The sequence below is a fragment of the Panthera leo genome, chromosome F3 (assembly GCF_018350215.1).
Source record: "Panthera leo isolate Ple1 chromosome F3, P.leo_Ple1_pat1.1, whole genome shotgun sequence".
Taxonomy (NCBI): domain Eukaryota; kingdom Metazoa; phylum Chordata; class Mammalia; order Carnivora; family Felidae; genus Panthera; species Panthera leo.
The window spans coordinates 25,746,830-25,764,849 of NC_056696.1; the positions used below are offsets into that span (position 1 = coordinate 25,746,830).

At 39.6% G+C, this 18,020-nt stretch overlaps 1 long non-coding RNA gene across 1 annotated transcript in view; it reads left to right on the plus strand.

Moving 5' to 3' along the window:
* The window catches only part of LOC122211842, a 60,067-nt gene extending 42,251 nt beyond the window's left edge, over positions 1-17,816 (plus strand). Inside the window, exons 2-3 of the long non-coding RNA XR_006198868.1 lie at positions 14,671-14,751; positions 17,597-17,816. This is a non-coding gene — a long non-coding RNA (uncharacterized LOC122211842). The remainder of the gene's footprint in view (positions 1-14,670; positions 14,752-17,596) is intronic.
* Positions 17,817-18,020: the final 204 nt, after the last annotated feature.

The window sequence follows — 18,020 nt, forward strand, 5'->3', positions numbered from 1 at the left end:
GGAATAAGTAGTTGCATACTGGTGCAGTGGAGCTGTATAGAGGCATAAATTTATTCAATATCAGGACTGGTTCTTGGTAAAAATGCAGTGGAGACAAAGCGCCCTCCCACCTCCCCCCAACTGGGTCCTCTGTCAGTGGCATAGTGCCCTCCTGTCCCCTCCTTCCTTCTCTTTCCCTCTTCCTTCTCTTTCACCCTGAGCTCATCAAATTTTGCTGAGATTTTTTTTTCAGAATTGTAAATGACCCCTGTTATCCCAAAGCATTTGTTTTCAAATTCTGTTGGGTTGAAGCATTTTACCTCAAAAATTAACTGATAAATAAATTTTATTGGAGATGAAAAAAAACCCACTTTATTTTCTTTTAAAAAATATATAGCAGTGACTTTTCTTTAGTTACAGATGATTATAATGTTCTATAAATAATGTAATACATATATGTTAGAACAGTTTGATGTTTTGGGGAATTTGATTCATCAGATGATATATTCAGTAAGTGCTTTTGCCTATTTGAATTTCACTACCCATATGAGATCTTAGGATCTTAGGATCTCTTAGGATCTGTTGCCCTGGGTAGTAGCCACTAGCCACATGGGGCTGTTGAGCACTTGAAATGGAGCTAGTCTGAATTGAAATGTGTTGTTAGTGTAAAATATACATTGAATTTCAACACTTAGTGTAACAAAAGAGGATGTATACTATTAATAATTTTAAAATATTGAGTATATGTTGAAATGATAATACCGTTGGCTCTATTGCATTAAAATATACTATACAAATTAATTTCACCTGTTTCTTTTTACCTGTTTTAATATGGCTACTTGAAAATTTAAATTTACATATTAGCATATTAGTGCTACTCATATTAGCATATTAGTGGTTCACATATTTCCATGGACACAGTTGCCTTAGAAAATACTAAGTTCAACTTGCAGTAAATCACAACTTTTTGTTGACTTGACACTAAATGGTCATGTGCTCTGGATTTCCCAACATCCTCTCAGTGCTGACAGTACAAAATTCTGGCTCTTTGGTTCCTAACTTGGGTATTTAGGTCAATTCCCTTACCTCCTTAGTTAATATTAGTAGATTCTATTATGGAAAGATCATCTTGGTCAAGCCTAATTCTTACAAAACCATACCTTATAATGAAACAACATAAAAATGCATAGAAAAGTATTTGGATCAACTACAAAGTCAAAGAAGAATAAAGGAGTATCAGGATATTGAAAATATGTTTGTAACAAGCCCAAGATTCCTTCAGTTATTTTTTTCTTTGGCTTATTGATGCGAATCTTCTAATCTTTTTATCTGGCGAGTATTATCCTCTTCTCAAGTGGGATGATTGGACTTCATAAAGCTCTTTTTGCTGCAGATCTCATAACACTCGGCTCTGAGAATCGTAACCATCATCATTATAATTGAGTTATTCAGCTTCCAGTCAGTCATCGCCCATCTATGAATGTGGAGTGTTAGATCATATTGTGACTGACCTGCTTCTTGTTTACCCAGATCGGAAGCCGAAATAAATAATTTTGGCATCCAAGCTGTGTCTTTTGTTTTGGCCATGCCATTAAACAGAATACTGATGTCAAGAGCCTCTGTTTAGTCTGTTGATGTTGTGTCTACATATATTCCTAATTTTATTAGACAGTATAGATGAGCACTTGGTACTGGAGGTGGATATGCCTGAATCTTTCTTCATTACTTTTTTTTTTTTTTTTTCACCTTGAACCCTGGTCCTTAGCTGTATTTGCTTTGCCTCCTCAATCCTCAAGCTGTCCCTGTCTCCTTGTGCTCCAGTGTGGCTTGAGATTTGAGAAATGGGTGAGTCACTCCAGTGTACTGTCCCAGTCCTGTCCTGGCCATACTTGCATCTGGGTCCAAATCCCAGTTCTAGCTTAGCTCCTACCGGCTGGCTCCATTTATCCTACCCTGCCAAAATTCCTAAGGATTTTGATACCTGATGCCCTGTGTCAGCTTGCAAGTTCTAACACTCATCAAAGTCAATAAATATATAGCAAATGGATATAAAAATGCAGCATCATAGGGGCACCTGGGTGGCTCAGTCGGTTAAGCGTCTGACTCTTGATTTCAGCTCAGGTCATGATCTCATGGTTTGTGGGTTCCAGCCCCACATCGGGCTCTGTGCTGACCTGCAGAGCCTGCTTGGGATTCACTCTCTCCCCTGTATCTCTGCTCCCTCTGCTTGCTCTCTTTCTCAAAGTAGATAAACTTAAAAAAATGCAGCATCATACTTCTGCAATCTTTCATGAATTCTCCTAGGTAATTAATTTCCTGGAATTTTGAGCATGGTTCTTTTCTTTTTCCTTCCTTCCTTCCTTCCTTCCTCCCTTCCTTCCTTCCTTCCAAGACTTCATTTTTTTAAAACAATATCTATACCCAACATGGGGCTTAAACTCACAACCCCAAGATCAGGAGTCACGTGTTCTACGAACTGAGCCAGCCAGGCACCCCTTGAGCATGGCATATCACTTCTTACCCAACACACTTGGGAGTATCTAAAACAAAGAACAAATAAAATTGCCACAAAATTGCATTGAGATTTAATTAACAGAAAACCCTGTATAACACATGTATCAGGTACTATGAGGAGTCACTACCTATAAATATAGCATTCAGATATCCTTATATCCTCTGTTGTGAAATTGATTCACCTCACTCACACTTTTGACATTGAAATCCTTTGTCAGAGCAGGCTATGGAACCATGAGATACATTTGCTTCTGTGTTCAGGTTTCCTATATGTTTCATTCATTGGATATTTTAATTTCCTAAAGTGACTTTTCAACTTGGTTGTATTAAGCTGTGATGGCTTCACTTTGTGATTTCTGTGAAGCCACAATAACATTTGTCTTTGTAGCCAGGACTCTACCTGAGGCATGTGCCACAAGAAATCATCTTTGGAGTTGCCAGGGTGAAGGACTCTTGATTCTTTTTACTATGGCCGCTATCTTACTTTTGCCTTGGAAGAATCTTCCAGGAGCTTCTACTCAATCAGCCATTCCTTATTCCATAATAGCACGTTCCTATTAGTCAATCATTACCAACATATAACATTCAGTTCCTAATAACAAAACTATTTCTAGCCCAAGTGCTTTACAATGACCATCATCCACTCTTAAGTTCTCTGCCATCTTCATAAGTCTGAAAAATCTTTTGCTGAAGCTGTATCTTCTTCTGAGAGATTTTGGCCAAAGGATTTAAACTTTTTATTTTTTTTTTAACGTTTATTAATTTTTGAGAGACACAGAGAAACAGAGCACGAGCAGGGGAGGAACAAAGGGAGAGGGAGACACAGAATCCGAAGCAGGCTCCAGGTACTGAGCTGTCAGCACAGAGCCCAATGCGGGGCTCAAGCTCACAAACCATAAGATCATGACCTGAGCCATAGTCTGATGCTTAATGGACTGAGCCACCCAGGCACCCTAGGATTTAAATTCTAATGTTGAAATTTTAACATTAACTATCAGGGAAGAGGATTTGGAGTGAATGTTATACATACTTTCCAGGCTCTTAAAATTCATCTATCTAGTTGTTTCCTTATATGCTCATTGTTCATTTATTCATTCAAGAAATAATCATTTAATACCTGTTTTTGGACAGGTTCTGATTGAGGCATTCATTGGGATTGTAGCAGCCGAGAAGATTCAGTACACTAAAGACAGTCTGAGTACTGCTATAGTGCTGAGTAAGAGAGAGAGAGAGAGAGAGAGAGAGAGAGAGAGAGAGAGAGAGAGAGAGAGTGTGTGTAGGGGAAAAGAAGGAGGAGGGAGAGAGAGAAGGAGAGAAAGGGAGAGTTCCCTTAGAGAGGGAACTAAAACAGACTTTCATTTCTAATTTCATTGGGTTAGTAGTTGTGGATCTAGCAAATATTATTCTGGAATAAGATATGTGAGGATTGTTCTGCTTACCTTATAGCAAAGTTTCCCATATTTTCTTGGAAGATAGAATCATAGTTTTCACAGAACACCAAACAACATCTTGGGAGCATAGTTGGGGAAAATACCCAGTTGGTCACTGATATTGGTTCTTTCGAAATTAGCCTTCCTAAAGTTGTAAATACCCCTTTCATTCCCACTGCAAGTACCCTAGTCCCATTTGTTACCTGCCATACCTGGGCCATTGCAATAACTTTCCATCTGGTCTTGGAGACTTCAGTCTCTCCCAGTGCAATCCATCCTCCATACTGTAGCCTTTTCCTGAGCATTCTTTAGTTATAAGTGAGACTCAGAGAGATTAGGTACCACAAACAAGGTCACATAGGTAACAAGTGGCAGGGACAAGAATTCTTTCTATTATACTAGTGTTTTTCAAACTGTGATCTGTAGAACCCTGGAGGTCTAAGGACATTCCCAAGTACTCTGTGAGGGTTTTTGAACTTTATTTTCATTTAAACCATAACCCCTCAACCTCGAGATTATGTTAGACCACCAGAGTGACCCTTTCCTTGCTGAGGACTGCAGCATGGTTTCAGTTGTTGTGTTTGTGCTCATTGTAATGTTGAGGCTGAGTAATGTTGCTTTAATTGGGATTGGCTTTTGAAAAAAAAAGCAGATTGAGACATTTTTTTCAGCAGTGATTGCAAGAATCTTGATTTAGAAAAAGACTTTCCCAACTTTTGTAGCTCTAAGGAAATGTTTTAACTATAGTTGGAGGGTTTATCCTATTTCCTTGGGGGCAGGATGGACTCACATGGGTGACACAAAGCTTGGGGAATAGGCAAAGAGGAATTATTTTATAGTATCAGGTAAACAAGAAACAGGAAGGAATCCAACTGCCAGTCAGTCAACCAACAGGCAGTTAATTGGAGAAATTAAAAATACCAGAGTGGAGCAGGTCTCTTTGCACGGCTAGGTTTGTGAGGGCTGAAGGTGCAGGATTACTGAGCTAGTTTCTGCCTAAATCTTCAGGGGCTGCAGATGCTTCTGAGTGAGTGTTGTAGGAGCTACCAGGTAGCAGGCAGATTAGTGCCCATGTCCATGCTTGGGAAGGAAGGACAATTAAGTATTCTTGATAATTTTCAGAAGCAAGTCATGGGTGAGGACAAGAATATAGAATGCAGGTCAGAGAAAATTCTCAGAAAACCTGCTCTGGTGGATTTCCCTGCAACAGAGGGAAGTGAAGATTTCTGTAACCCTGCAGTCTTCTAGTGCAATGCACACATTTTAAATGTGGGCCAGGGGATGGTTTGTAATGCTGGTTAAAAATATAGCTTTCTGGGGCTGACTCAGAATCTCAGAATATCAGGGAATGAGACCAGTCAGTTGGAGTATTCCAGAAAATTCTTAAGTGTGTTAGAATTTGAGGTCTACTGGCCTAGGGACTTTCTCTACAAGGTAGGAGGTGAGTTGCTAGAAGGACTCTAAAATTTTCTTTTTAAAAATTTTTAAATGCTTATTTATTTGGAGACAGAGAGTTTGTGTGAGCAAGTGGGGGAGGAGCAGAGAGAGGGAGAGAGAGAATTCCAAGCAGGCTCCATGCTGTGAGCACAGAGCTTGATGCAAGGCTTGATCTCATGAACTGTGATATAATGACCTGAGTTGAAATCAAGAATCGGACGCTTAACTGACTGAGCCACTCAGGTGCCCCTAAAATTTTCTTTTTTTTAAACCTGGCAAATCTTTGCAAGAAAAGGTGATCATCTGTTAGAATGATAAGGCATATGTGTTTTAAACTTGTGTGGGCCCTTAAAATGTAATTCCACCCCCTCCCCCCCCACCAAGCCCCAGGAGAGAGAACCCATTAAGTCCCTATGCATTAGAATCACTGAGTTTCTTAGGGACAGCAAGAGGGACCTGAGTCTCATTGTGAGTCAGGACTAAAGATATTAGAGGATAGCTCATGTTAAGAAAAAGATTGAAAGTGGGGCACCTGGGTGGCTCAGTCAGTTAAGTGTCCGACTTCAGCTCAGGTCATTATCTCACAGCTTGTGAGTTCGAGCTCCACATCGGTCTCTTTGCTGACAGCTCAAAGCCTGGAACCTGCTTTGGATTCTGTGTCTCCCTCTCTCTCTGCCCCTCCCCTGCTCATGCTCTCTCTCTCTCTCTCTCTCTCTCTCTCTCCTTCAAAAAGTAAATAAACATTAAAAAAAAAGGTTTAAGAAAAAGATTAAAAGAAATGGTGGGGAAATAAAATTCAAATAAAATTCTTGGGCTTGCCCATTTGTTTCTGCCTCTAAGGCCCTTTGCTTATTCCCTCCACCATCTTTTCCAAACCTGACCCTTATATGCCATTGCCTCTGCTTCCAAGCTAGGGAAACTTTTTTCATCAGCTCTTTTTGGATGTGTTTGGAATTTTGCCTAAACAAGGTCTGCCAAACCTGTACCTATGTTATTTTTAGTATCTCCTTTGCATACGTGCCCTGAGGAAGTGAGATCCTCCGTGCATTCTTTCTGCTGATGAATATTTGATTGGCAACCTTAAAATTTTTCTTTGTGTTTAAATTATAAACTCACTGCAAGCACAAGGAACCTTTCACAGTCTCTTAAACTACATGTCAATATGTGTTCTTGTAGAGCTATAATTACCTATTATTTCGTGGCTTTCTGAATTAAATATTCATTAAACAAAAGTTGAAAATCTTATCAAATCTATATAAAATTTTTAATGTGCAAAAATTACTAATCAGTAGGCTAATGTAGCTTTATCAGGATTTGGCTTAGGTGGCAAGGAAGGACATTATATATATATTTTTTTTACTAATGCCTTGCCTTTTGAAGCCGTTCACATTTATAGAATAATGCACATTTTCATAGGATAATGAATTATTATGTGAGGGAGTTTCAAAATGTAAATTAGAAACAATTTCACTGTGCTGTCTTTGGCGTAAGGAAAGGATGTGATTTTTGAATAAAAATGGAAGTTTCCCACTTTTGCCAATGATTAGAACTGACAGAGCCGGTAGAAGGGAGCATAGTGGATGGATATGGAAGAAACCTCTGTCAGGACTTCACCAACCCAGGCCACTCTCTTTCACCTCCAGGTATTCCGGAAGAAGTTGCATACAAGCCAACATCTTCATCATCCATGCAGGTGTACACATTCTAGGGAGATAATGTCTCTAAACAGTCTGCCATTTCATTAAAAAATGTTTATTCAGGTAATACACGAACCTTGAATTGAAAAAGATCACGTAGAGAGCATTTAAAAGAAGCAATAGTATCTGCTTTACCACATACCCACTCATCAGAGGCAACCATCTTTAAGTGGTTTTGTTTTTAGTGTTTTTGGTAGTTACCTTCATTTCTAAGTAGTATACTTGTCCTGTGTAATGTTTTAAAAATGTTTATTTATTTTTGAGAGAGAAGAGAGAGAATCCCAAGTGGGCTCTGCACCTCCAGCATGGAGCCCAACGTGGGGCTCAAACTCAGGAACCATAAGTTCATGATCTGAGCCGAGATCAAGAGTCAGATACTCAACCTACTCAGCAACCCAGACACCCCTGTCCTGCGTAATTTTTGTTCGATTATTTTAAGATAGATCTATTGATTGCCCCATCAGACATGAGTATTGCACTATTCTCCTCTTCCCCTTCTATTTTTTAATGTTTATTTATTTGCTTTTTTCTCTTATTTCTTTTTTAAAAATTTAATCAATTAAAAAAATTTTTAATGTTTATTTTTTTTATTTTTGACAGAGGGAGAGAGAGAGAGAGAGCATGAGTGGGGGAGGAGCAGAGAGAGAGGGAGACACAGAGTTTGAAACAGGCTCCAGGCTCCGAGCTGTCAGCACAGAGCCCAATGCGGGGCTAGAACCCACAGACAGCGAGATCATGACCTAAGCCAAAGTTGGATGCCAAACCGACTGAGCCACCCAGGAACCCCTTTAATTAACTTTTTAAAATTTACATCCAAGTTAGTTAGCATATAGTGCCACAGTGGTTTCAGGAGTAGATTCCTTAATGCCCCTTACCCATTTAGCCCATCCCCCCTCCCACAATCCCTCCAATAACCCTCTGTTTGTTCTCCATATTTAAGCGTCTCCTATGTTTTGTCCCCCTCCCTGTTTTTATATTGTTTTTGCTTCCCTTATGTTCATCTGTTTTGTATCTTAAAGTCCTCATATGAGTGAAGTCATATGGTATTTGTCTTTCTCTGACTAATTTTGCTTAGCATAATACCCTCTAGTTCCATCCACATAGTTGCAAATGGCGAGATTTCATTCTTTTTGATTGCCAAGTAATACTCCATTGTATATATATACCACATCTTCTTTATCCATTCATCCAGCGATGGACATTTGGGCTCTTTCCATACTTTGGCTATTGTTGATAGTGCTGCTGTAAGTGTTTATTTATTTTTGAGAGAGAGACAGACAGAAACAGAGGCAGAGCTTGAGTTGGGGAGGGGCAGAGAGAGAGGGAGACACAGAATCCAAAGCAGGCTCTAGGCTCTGAGCTGTCAGCACAGAGCCTGACATGGAGCTTGAACCCATGAACCACGAGATCATGACCTGAGCCCAAGTTGAACACTTAACCAATTGAGCTACCCAGGCGCCCCATTCCCCTTCTAATTTTTAATGCAATTGTTTGTTCTGTTGGTTTCCTGTTTTCAGTCTTTAAAAAAATTTTCCTCAAATCTCCATTTCTTGTTCAATCAACTTTAGACATTGATAACCCAGTATGTTAGACGAAGAATTTAGCACACTTACCCTTCCTCTATTTTTTTCCCTCTTTATTAGTTCCATTAAGTCTTGGCTCTTGGATTTCATTGACGTTATCCATAACATACAGTGTCTATCCTTATGTCAAACTTCTTTTACCTGTGCTATCTAGAGCGGGTCTCTAGTCTTCAGGATTTGAAGAGTCCATATGGAAATGATTTGAAACATATTATTTATATAATTCTGTGTCCCATTTTCTTATGTACTTAGTGCTATCTTGAGCATTTCCCCATATCTTTATTTTTTAAACTATCACTCGTCATGGCTGCAGACTATTCTAATATATTAGACACACTGAAGCTTGGCTTTGGCTTTGGTATTTAGCCAGAACATGCTATTCATCATTAGTTTGGGCTTAGTCTTTGAAGCCCTAATAGATGAATATCTACTAAGTACAATATCATTTCTCACATCTCTGAAGTTGAGTGTGAGAAGTGATTGTGTAATTGCTTATTTACCATCATCAAACATAAGTGTAACAATACCTGTAAAATGAACACTTCATGTTTTTTGGATTTGTTGTCAATATTGGGGTATTGGGATACTGGAACATTCAAATATTGGATAAGTTTTCTTCTAAATGTAATTTGGAGTGAAAAGTCTTTATATTCTTTATTTAGTTAAGTCTCTTAGGTGAAGTATAAACGTTATTTTTGCAAGAGTAAAATTCTGCAATAGTTAATATGATTGTGAGATATATTATATAAGTATATAATATATAATGTATATAATATATAAATATAAAAATAGTTAATAAGAAATTTCAGATAAATAAATAGGGAAAGAATGTCAGTTAATATGCATAATAAAAGAATACATTAGCTAGGTAACTTTAGATAGACCCATATGCTTTCTGAGTCTGCAAATATTTATAAGATTAATTATAACACAAAGTAGAGAAATGTGGAATAGACAATATCAGAATTCTAATCTTTGTAGAATTATTTGATGTTCTAAAATTCATAACACCAAACAAAATAGCCTATAAAACTATATTTAGTTTTTAGTTATTTAATTCCATTTGGGTCATGAGTCTGTCAAGGAAAGGTTCTGTTTGGAAATTCTTCACATTTTAGGAGAATAAGTAAAAAGCAGAATGTCAATTTTACTTCCTTGAAATGCCATGAAGAGAAAAACTCCAAATCATGAAAATCTCAATTTATCATGAATGTCTTCAATCCAGACATATTATTGGTAGCCAATACTTCAATTGTACTGTTCTACTACTCTCTCTGTATATTAACTCACATAATGCTCTTAGTGAGCCCTTAAGTTATGGGTCTTATTAGCTCATCCTACAGATGAAGAAGCTAAGACTCACATTAAGCAATTTTTCCAAGGTCACACAGATAGGAAGTGGGAGAGCAGGACTTGAACTCAGGCAATCCTGACTCAAGTCTGTGCTCTTTACCAAGGTGTCATCTCTTACATAAGAGATACCTGAAAAATGCTTAAATGGAGTTCCTGACATGAAGTAAGCATCCAAAAAAATGCTTAGCTCTTATCATCAGTTGTTGGCATGGAGTGGGGAGTGCTGGAATGAGAGAGAGGGAGGAGCTGATGGGTTGTTCACCTTTTACTCCCCCAGTCTCTGGAAGTTGGGGATGCAGGGGTGGGGGCACATGGCCCCAGGAAGCCAAGAAGCCAGCTTCAGCTAGGAGGGTCTAAGATAACAAAAGCCTCCATCAAAAACCTCAAGCCTGGCTGTCGGGCTCCTGGAGGCCAGGGACCTGGTACAACTCACAGGCTGCTGTGGCTGGGCTCCACCACCAGCTTCCTTCTCGCTTTGGAAGAGTAACCACAGAAGTGGTGGCAACATGAAAGTTTCTTTAACATTGGATGCACTACTTTCCAGTGCTGCTAGGGAGGGGTATGGTGGAATGGAGATTTCAGTGGAGTGATACGTTAGCACAGCATTGGGTTTGGGGGGCTTCGTAGAACTAGCTCTTCCCCTAGATGAAAAGAGGGTTACCTGGGGTTGCTCAGAGGATACTTGTAAGCATTCTGCAGAGAAAGCTTAGTAAAACTCAAAGCTGTTTTCTTGAAAACAGAGAAGGTTTGGAAACCTAAGGACTTTTCTGGGATTAGCGCTACATAGGCACAAATGAAATTCTTTCCTAAGGGCAATCATTGCCAGTTTACTGTAATTAACTAAGAACATCAAGCTGCAAGCTACTGAGAAGCCAGTGATAGGAGTTTTGGGCCCAGATGTTAAAGATCCAGAGGAAATGGAAGCAGTGCTAATAGAGTGGTGGAAGCTGAGACAGCTGGTTTACTTGTGTCTAGGTGTTCATAATTTATTAACTATCTTCTTTACGTGCAACCTTTAAAATGCACGCATATGTTACTCATGAGTTGTTAACATTCATGTTTTGCTGCTTTGATGGGGTTACATTTTATTTTTAAAGCTCCTCTGATATTTCTTTTTTTGCCTGTGAGTGGGGAATGTCTGGGTAATTAAGTCACATTACCTTAACCTCCGGCACCACTGTGTAGCTGAACCTACTGGATATCAAGACATAGAATTGAGTAGAAAACACACTACCTCTAGAATACCAAGAACACCAGCCTTACAAAGTCAGTCCTATACAATGGTGGCACATATTACCAAGTTTCACTTTTGGGTCCTTCTCCCCATTTCCAGTGCTCTGGGGATCCCACAGCTACCCCAGCACTTACTCCTCCTCCTCGCAGGAGGTGGCTCTTGGATCCCTGTCCTATCACCCACCCTAATTCCTATCACCATGTCCCCCTTGTGTGTGTTCCTTCTCATGGCTATGCTGGCTGACAGGTTGGTCTCTCTAGTTTTGAAACTGTAAAGGTTCAAATGCTCTTTTTGGTCTAGGAAGTGTACAAAGAAGTGTTAGGACACATCCAGTCTGAGTCTACAGAAGTTAGCAGCAGTCCTGCTGGGGGGTATGGTGAACATCTGCTATATTTGGGCGTCTGTTTTAGTAATTAACCTTATGGCACACTTCTATAATACTTTTACAATTGAGAATCATCAATAATTCTGAATAAAATGCAAAATTAATCTGAAATGAAGGCATACAGTGGAACAATTTAGATACATTTAAAAATTGCCATCCTGATATACTGAGCTGCACTGTTATTATGGGAGACAGCCTCCAAGATGCCCTCGAGGACCCCAGCCCCTTGGTTTTCACACTTTTGTGTAGTATTCTCCCACCTTGTTCCAGAGTTGGTCTGTGGGACCAAAAGCATGTAGCACAAGTAATGATGTGTCACTTTTGACGTTAGATTATAAAAGATTGCAGTTTCTGTCTTGGGTTCTCTCTTCCTCCCTTGCTCATATTCTCCCTGTCTAGGGCACTCATTACTCTGGAGGAAGCCAGCTTCCATGTCATGAAGAAACTGAGGCGGCTATGGAACCAAGCCCGCTTGGTAAGGAACTGAGGCCTGAGGACCTTCAGGGCTATGAGAGAATACATTTTCGTTGTTTTAACCCACCTGGTTTGTGGTAATTTGTTATGGCAGCCCTAGCAACCCAATGCAGGTTAGTCTGTGAAGCAGCAAGGGATAACAGATACAATTATGTAACCAAATTACTCTTATGCTATATTTGCTTTTTCAATGAATAAGTATGTAGAAAAGACACTTACTTCTTTGGGCCGTTTTTCTGTGTTTTTGGCAATTTTGCAACATTTTACCTGGATTTACTTTCTCGATCAGGGCAAGAGGGGTACAGACGTGTTAAGACATGGCACATTGGGATGCTTAAAGCATGCACCTTCATACACAAAACCTGTGGTGCTGGCATAAGCTTGTGCCCTATCCACAGCAATTCTGATATGTTTGATTTGGCCCATCTCTATCAAAGGGTGGGGAAGGTATTTTATAATTACATGCAGTGTGTTAGGGAGTGCACATTTTGACTAGACATCAACGAAACCAAATTCTCTGCTTACAATTTTATATGTATGTGAATATAAGAGTTTTCCATAGACTAACTATGACTTCGTAAGCTTCAAACATGGCTTCTCTACTCCCACATACTTCCAGTGTTGCTCAGTTTCACGTCATGATATGAACTCTAGCCTTGCATCTTTGTGTTGTAAAGCTGAATGAGTTAGCACAGTGGGTGATAAGAGTCCTCCTAGAAACCATTCCTACACCAGGGTGGCTAGAAATGACTTGAAATATACGGGAAAGTGACTGATAGACACATAGATAAGCTCAAACTAAATGTGTCCCTGGCTCAACTTCGTCTTAGCAGATCCCCAAAATACCCTTTCCCTGGGAACGAAGCAGTCTCTTTTCTTTGGCGTTATTGCCTCAAGGATGATGCAAGCATAAGGCTGCCATGGCCATTTCTATATCTCTGTGAAGAAATCCTGCCAGAGAGTGAAGCCTATCCAAGGAAAGCAGAATTAAGATAAGTGTTTGGGGGTGGGGTGGGGTGGGGAAATAAAGAGACAGAGACAGAGGGATAGAGAGAGATTTTTTTCTGATGACATCCATAGACCCAGTTGTGACTGAAACCAAATTTAGTTTTTTCAGTGACATGAGCCAAGACTTTCCAGACTCCCCTGTTTTTGCTTAACTGAGCTGGAACTGTTTGTCTTTTCCTTATTTTTTCTCTGTTGTATCCTCAACCCCTAGAATTTGGGACATGACAAGCCCTAAATAAATATTTGTTAAATGAATGAATAAATTGGATTTCTTTAAGCCAGAGAAGGCCTTACTAAATCAGGAAGATTAAAAAAAAATTAGTTATAATCAAGGTAGAATATAGACCAAATGCTAAAGGTAGGCTATTGATAAGCATACATTTGGGCTAATCAGGCAGCACACTTGGGGCACATTATAAGCTAAGGTCTAGAGAAAGGAATACACTGGGCATGCTCAGAGCCTGTGAGTGCAGGGGTCCTGTTGGGTATTGAGTTGGGGGGTGTGGGGGTGATGTTCAGAAGGCGGGTAGCTCATCTCTGAGAGCTTTGGATGACCAGCTGAAGAACTTGAAATTTATTTGTTGGCCAATGGGGAAATCAGTGGATGATTTTCAAGCAGAGAAGTGAGCTATTATCCCTCCTATGGGTAGTTTCATTTTAACAGAAAACGCAAAGCTTCTACCTAAAAGGATATACTTTTACGTAATAGAGATTTAAGGTCATAAAGCAGGTCAGTGAAGATTTTTGTGAAAGAACTTTCAGTAGTCTCAGATTACACCATGTAGGCCACTGCTATTTTATGACTAGTTATTTTCCTGTGATAATCTGGGCTTAGGTTCAGTCATTTACACAAAAACCTATTTGCAACTTTTGGCACTCTGAAATAGAAACACAAAGGCCCAAAAGGAAGTAAAGGAAAGAAAAAACAAGAAAAATGAAGAGAAGCCTTTTTTCTCTTCAGGTTCATTTTATCTTTTGGAAAAATTCAAAACGATGAGTAATATATTTTAGATAAATTTTCAGCAATGATAAAACCATCAGATGACTTAAAAGAGAAGCATCTGAAGAAGCAGAAATTACATGAATAGCGTAGAAACTAAGACCAATTTAGCATACTCTGATTGGAACCTAGGGTAAGTGACATAAATCAGACTGGAAAAAATAGGGTGTGGTCAAATTAGACTGGGAGCATCGAGGAAAAGAACAATTTTGTGAGCAATCCAGTTAGAGTATGTGACATATTTTATACCCTCAACTAACAAAAGGACCATAAATTGTGTAAATGTAGTGAACTTATTTTGATTATTCTGCAGCATGTTATTTGTTTCTTCCTTTACCAATCTATATAAATAAAAAAGTTTTTTCCTTTTGATGTAGAAAATTTCAGAAATTTTATATTTCTGGTTTCAAGGTATCTTGCTCCGTCTCCTGAATTTACATTAGTTTTCTTCTTCTTTTTGTGATATCACTTGTGAAAATGCATTTATTATTTAATAAGTACATTATTAGAAAGCGTTTAACTTTTTACTCTCTTCTCACTTAAAATTCTATCTTCTGGTTTTGCTTTCTGTGATAGAGGGAAAAATGATTCGAAGTCTACTTGGTGCTGCTCAGCTCCTGGCCCTTATGGTGATGAGTGCAGAAGGCAACAGACATGGTGAGGACGTGGCTGGATATAATGAGACATCTGGGATTGATAGGGACTAAGGAGCTGTGGAAACAAGAAATAACCTGAAGGAGTGTGGGAAGATCTCAGCCACTACTGGAGGGAGTTGGTGGTGGGGACAAACCATTTGTATAAGCAATTTTAAGGAAGTTTTGATTGGGGATAAAAAGCATCACACCCGCCACTGAATCCCTTACAGATTCCCATAAAAACATCCCATTTCCATTTGTTGATCTTACGATCAGATTTGTGAATATGCAAGTGTTTTTTGATTTATCAGAGTGTTGAGATTGGATTCAAGGTGAGAGGAGAAGATGGCCCAGTTTTATTTGGGTTACTTTAAAAAAAATATACCATTCTATGGCGATTAAAACTATAAAAAGAAGACTTTCTGTAAAATAGGGTCATGACAACATCTATAAAGCAGTGTTTTTCTTCTTTAGCCCTCTCAAATTTCTCATACTGTTCTGGGGTTCCAGATTCCGTGCTGCTTAACATGTACTCATGAACTAATCCTCTCAGCTATGATCTGGTTCCACCAATTTTCTCTTTTCTAGTCAGCCTAGATGATGTCTTTGACATCATGGCCACCATCATGATTCGTTCAACACATATTTAATTAGTAAGTATTATACACCAGGGACTGTTCTAGGGTTGAGAACATACCAGTGACAAGACAGACAATTTTTTTCCCTTCTTGGAGTTCACCTTCCCACGGGAGAGGCAGACAATTAACAAGTAAACCAACATGGTGGTTTCAGATTGTGATAAATTCTCTGAAGACATACAACCAGAAAGGGAATCAAGAGTGACAGTGGGTGCGGGTGTAGGGAGACATTCTTTGATTTAGGGTGGTCCATCAGGGCAGGCCTTTCAGAACCTCTGAAACAACAGACTTTTAAACCTTTTACTTGCAGGTGTTCTGGGTGTTGCAGGTTACTTCTGGGTGTTGTTGATGAAATGAGCTGGGGAGGTGATTATATCCATGTGCTGAGGTTAGAGGTGTCATCCTGTTTCAACAATTTCAGTTCAGAGTCATTGGCATGTAAAGAGAAGGAGACGCTGTTCACTTCAGGAGGAAAAATGGACCTGACATTTTCCATACAGAAGTTATTGAGGTTTCCAGTAGCCTTTTCTGCCCCTCTCCCCTCCCTCTGCCTGCCCCAACCTCAGCATAATTTTCACCTTCTTGTACCAGGACATAGTGTGGCCCTCATTTAACGGTGTGCAACTATAATGCAGCAGGTTATTAAAATACACAAATGCGCAAGGCATTTTCTCAGAGCTTATATGGTCTTCCTAACTACTCTGTACAGATGAATGTTCTAGGTCAGAGGTTAGTAATAGTAATGAGAGCTACTCAGAGTGATTGCCTACTATGTGCCAGGGACAGCTAAGGTGTTTTACCACATATCTGCTTCAGTTTTCCTAGGAGACAAGCATTAAGCACGCTTATTGTGTGTCGAAAGAAGTTGAGGTTGGAGAGATGAAGACTGTCAACTCACACAAGTACTGGGCCTAATTTTCTGCCTGACCCCAAACACCATTCATTTGCCACCAAACTATGATCATTTGTACAGTGAAATCTGGCATTTATATTTGACCCCAGAACCTCTATGATCTGAGGCATGGAAGAGCGGCAGGTCCAGAATTCAAACTCGGGTCCCTAAATTGCATCGTATCTAAGAGCATGGGCCATGGTGGGGGTCACACAGATCTCCGTTTAAATCCAGGCCGTAGAACTTATTAGCAGCATGACTGTGGACAATTTATGCAGCCTTTCTGACTCTCAGTTTTCTGATGTGAATCCTACCTTAAAGGATTATTTGGGGGAATTAAATAATGTATGTTGTTTTTAGGGCAGTTTTTGATGCATGTGAATTCTCAGTACATTCTAGCCATTATCATTCTATTTCACTGTGGTGGACTCCAATATGACCAGTCTACAGCCACCCACCCGCTTCTTTGCAAAGAAAATCACAATTCTCTACAGTTCTCAAGCAGCTATAATACCTGACAGGCTTGACCCTCTCCCCATCCCTGGTAGGTAAATCATGATTGGTCTAAGCCAGAAGTTCTCAAAATGTGGTTCTAGGATGGGAAGTATAGATATCACTGGGGGCCTTGTTAAAAACGCATATTCTCAGGCCCCAACAGAGAAAGATCTATGGAATCCAAAACCCTGGGAGGAGAGCTCAGCAATCTGTGTTTTCACAAACCCTCTAGGTGACTCTGTTAAAGTTTAAAAACCACTGATCTGAAGCAGCTGTGATCATATTATCGCCCTTTCCAATAATTGGGTTAAGCATGGACATATGGCCCAGTCTTGGTCTGTAGGGCCTGAGAAGGAGTCAGCTGGGGAGGGGAAGTGTGCTAAAGTTTTCTTTGCTCCTTTAAAGAGGTGCATTCTTCTCTGCAAGATGCTATTTGTGGTGTACGGGATACCTGGAATTATTCATGCCACTCTGAAACTAGGAGGAAGATGATTTTTTAAGAAAGGCAGAGCAGAAAGGTAGAAAGAACCGGGTCTTTGTTAACGCTGCTGAACTGCTGAGTTAGCCAACCTCTAGACTTCCCCCTTATGTGCTATAATAAAATTATTGATACGTAAGCTACTCTTCGTTGGGTTTTCTTATTTGCACTCTCTGATATTCCCACATAACAGTTGTCTCTTATGCAAGCCAGTGCTCTTTGGAGTGTAGAAAGATTATGGTGCACTGAAAATGTGGGCTTTAATCACAGTAATTATTTATTTTAGTTTCCATTAAAATTAGTTATATTTATTTAGTTTTATTGGTGATGGAGAAGCAAAGCATTCATTTTGTTTTCTCTCTAGACTCTGAATGAGCCAAGATGTCAGACAGCTTGGTGAAGAGATACTGAGTTGTTCACATGTGTCCAGTCATCTGGATGTTCGGCTTCTGAAAACGAGACATCTGGAGCATGAAGCAATGGTTTCACTTTTCAGCTATATTTTGGCATCATACGGAGACCATTATTAAGAAAAGCCAGGAATAAAGATTTATGTAAGAGATGGGGTCACCCAAGAGCATTGCTGACCAGGTGCCCTGCCCATACGGCTCTTGCTTCATTCACTTTTTCAATCATTCAGAAGAACTGAAATCTGCCGTGTGCAGGGTATTGTGTTATGGGGGGGGGGGGGTAGTTATGACTTCAGTTGTAAATATACGTCATAGGAGGAAAGATAGCCTTTGTCTTCCAGGAGCAAATAGTTTAGTGGTAGAGCAACTGGTAGGATG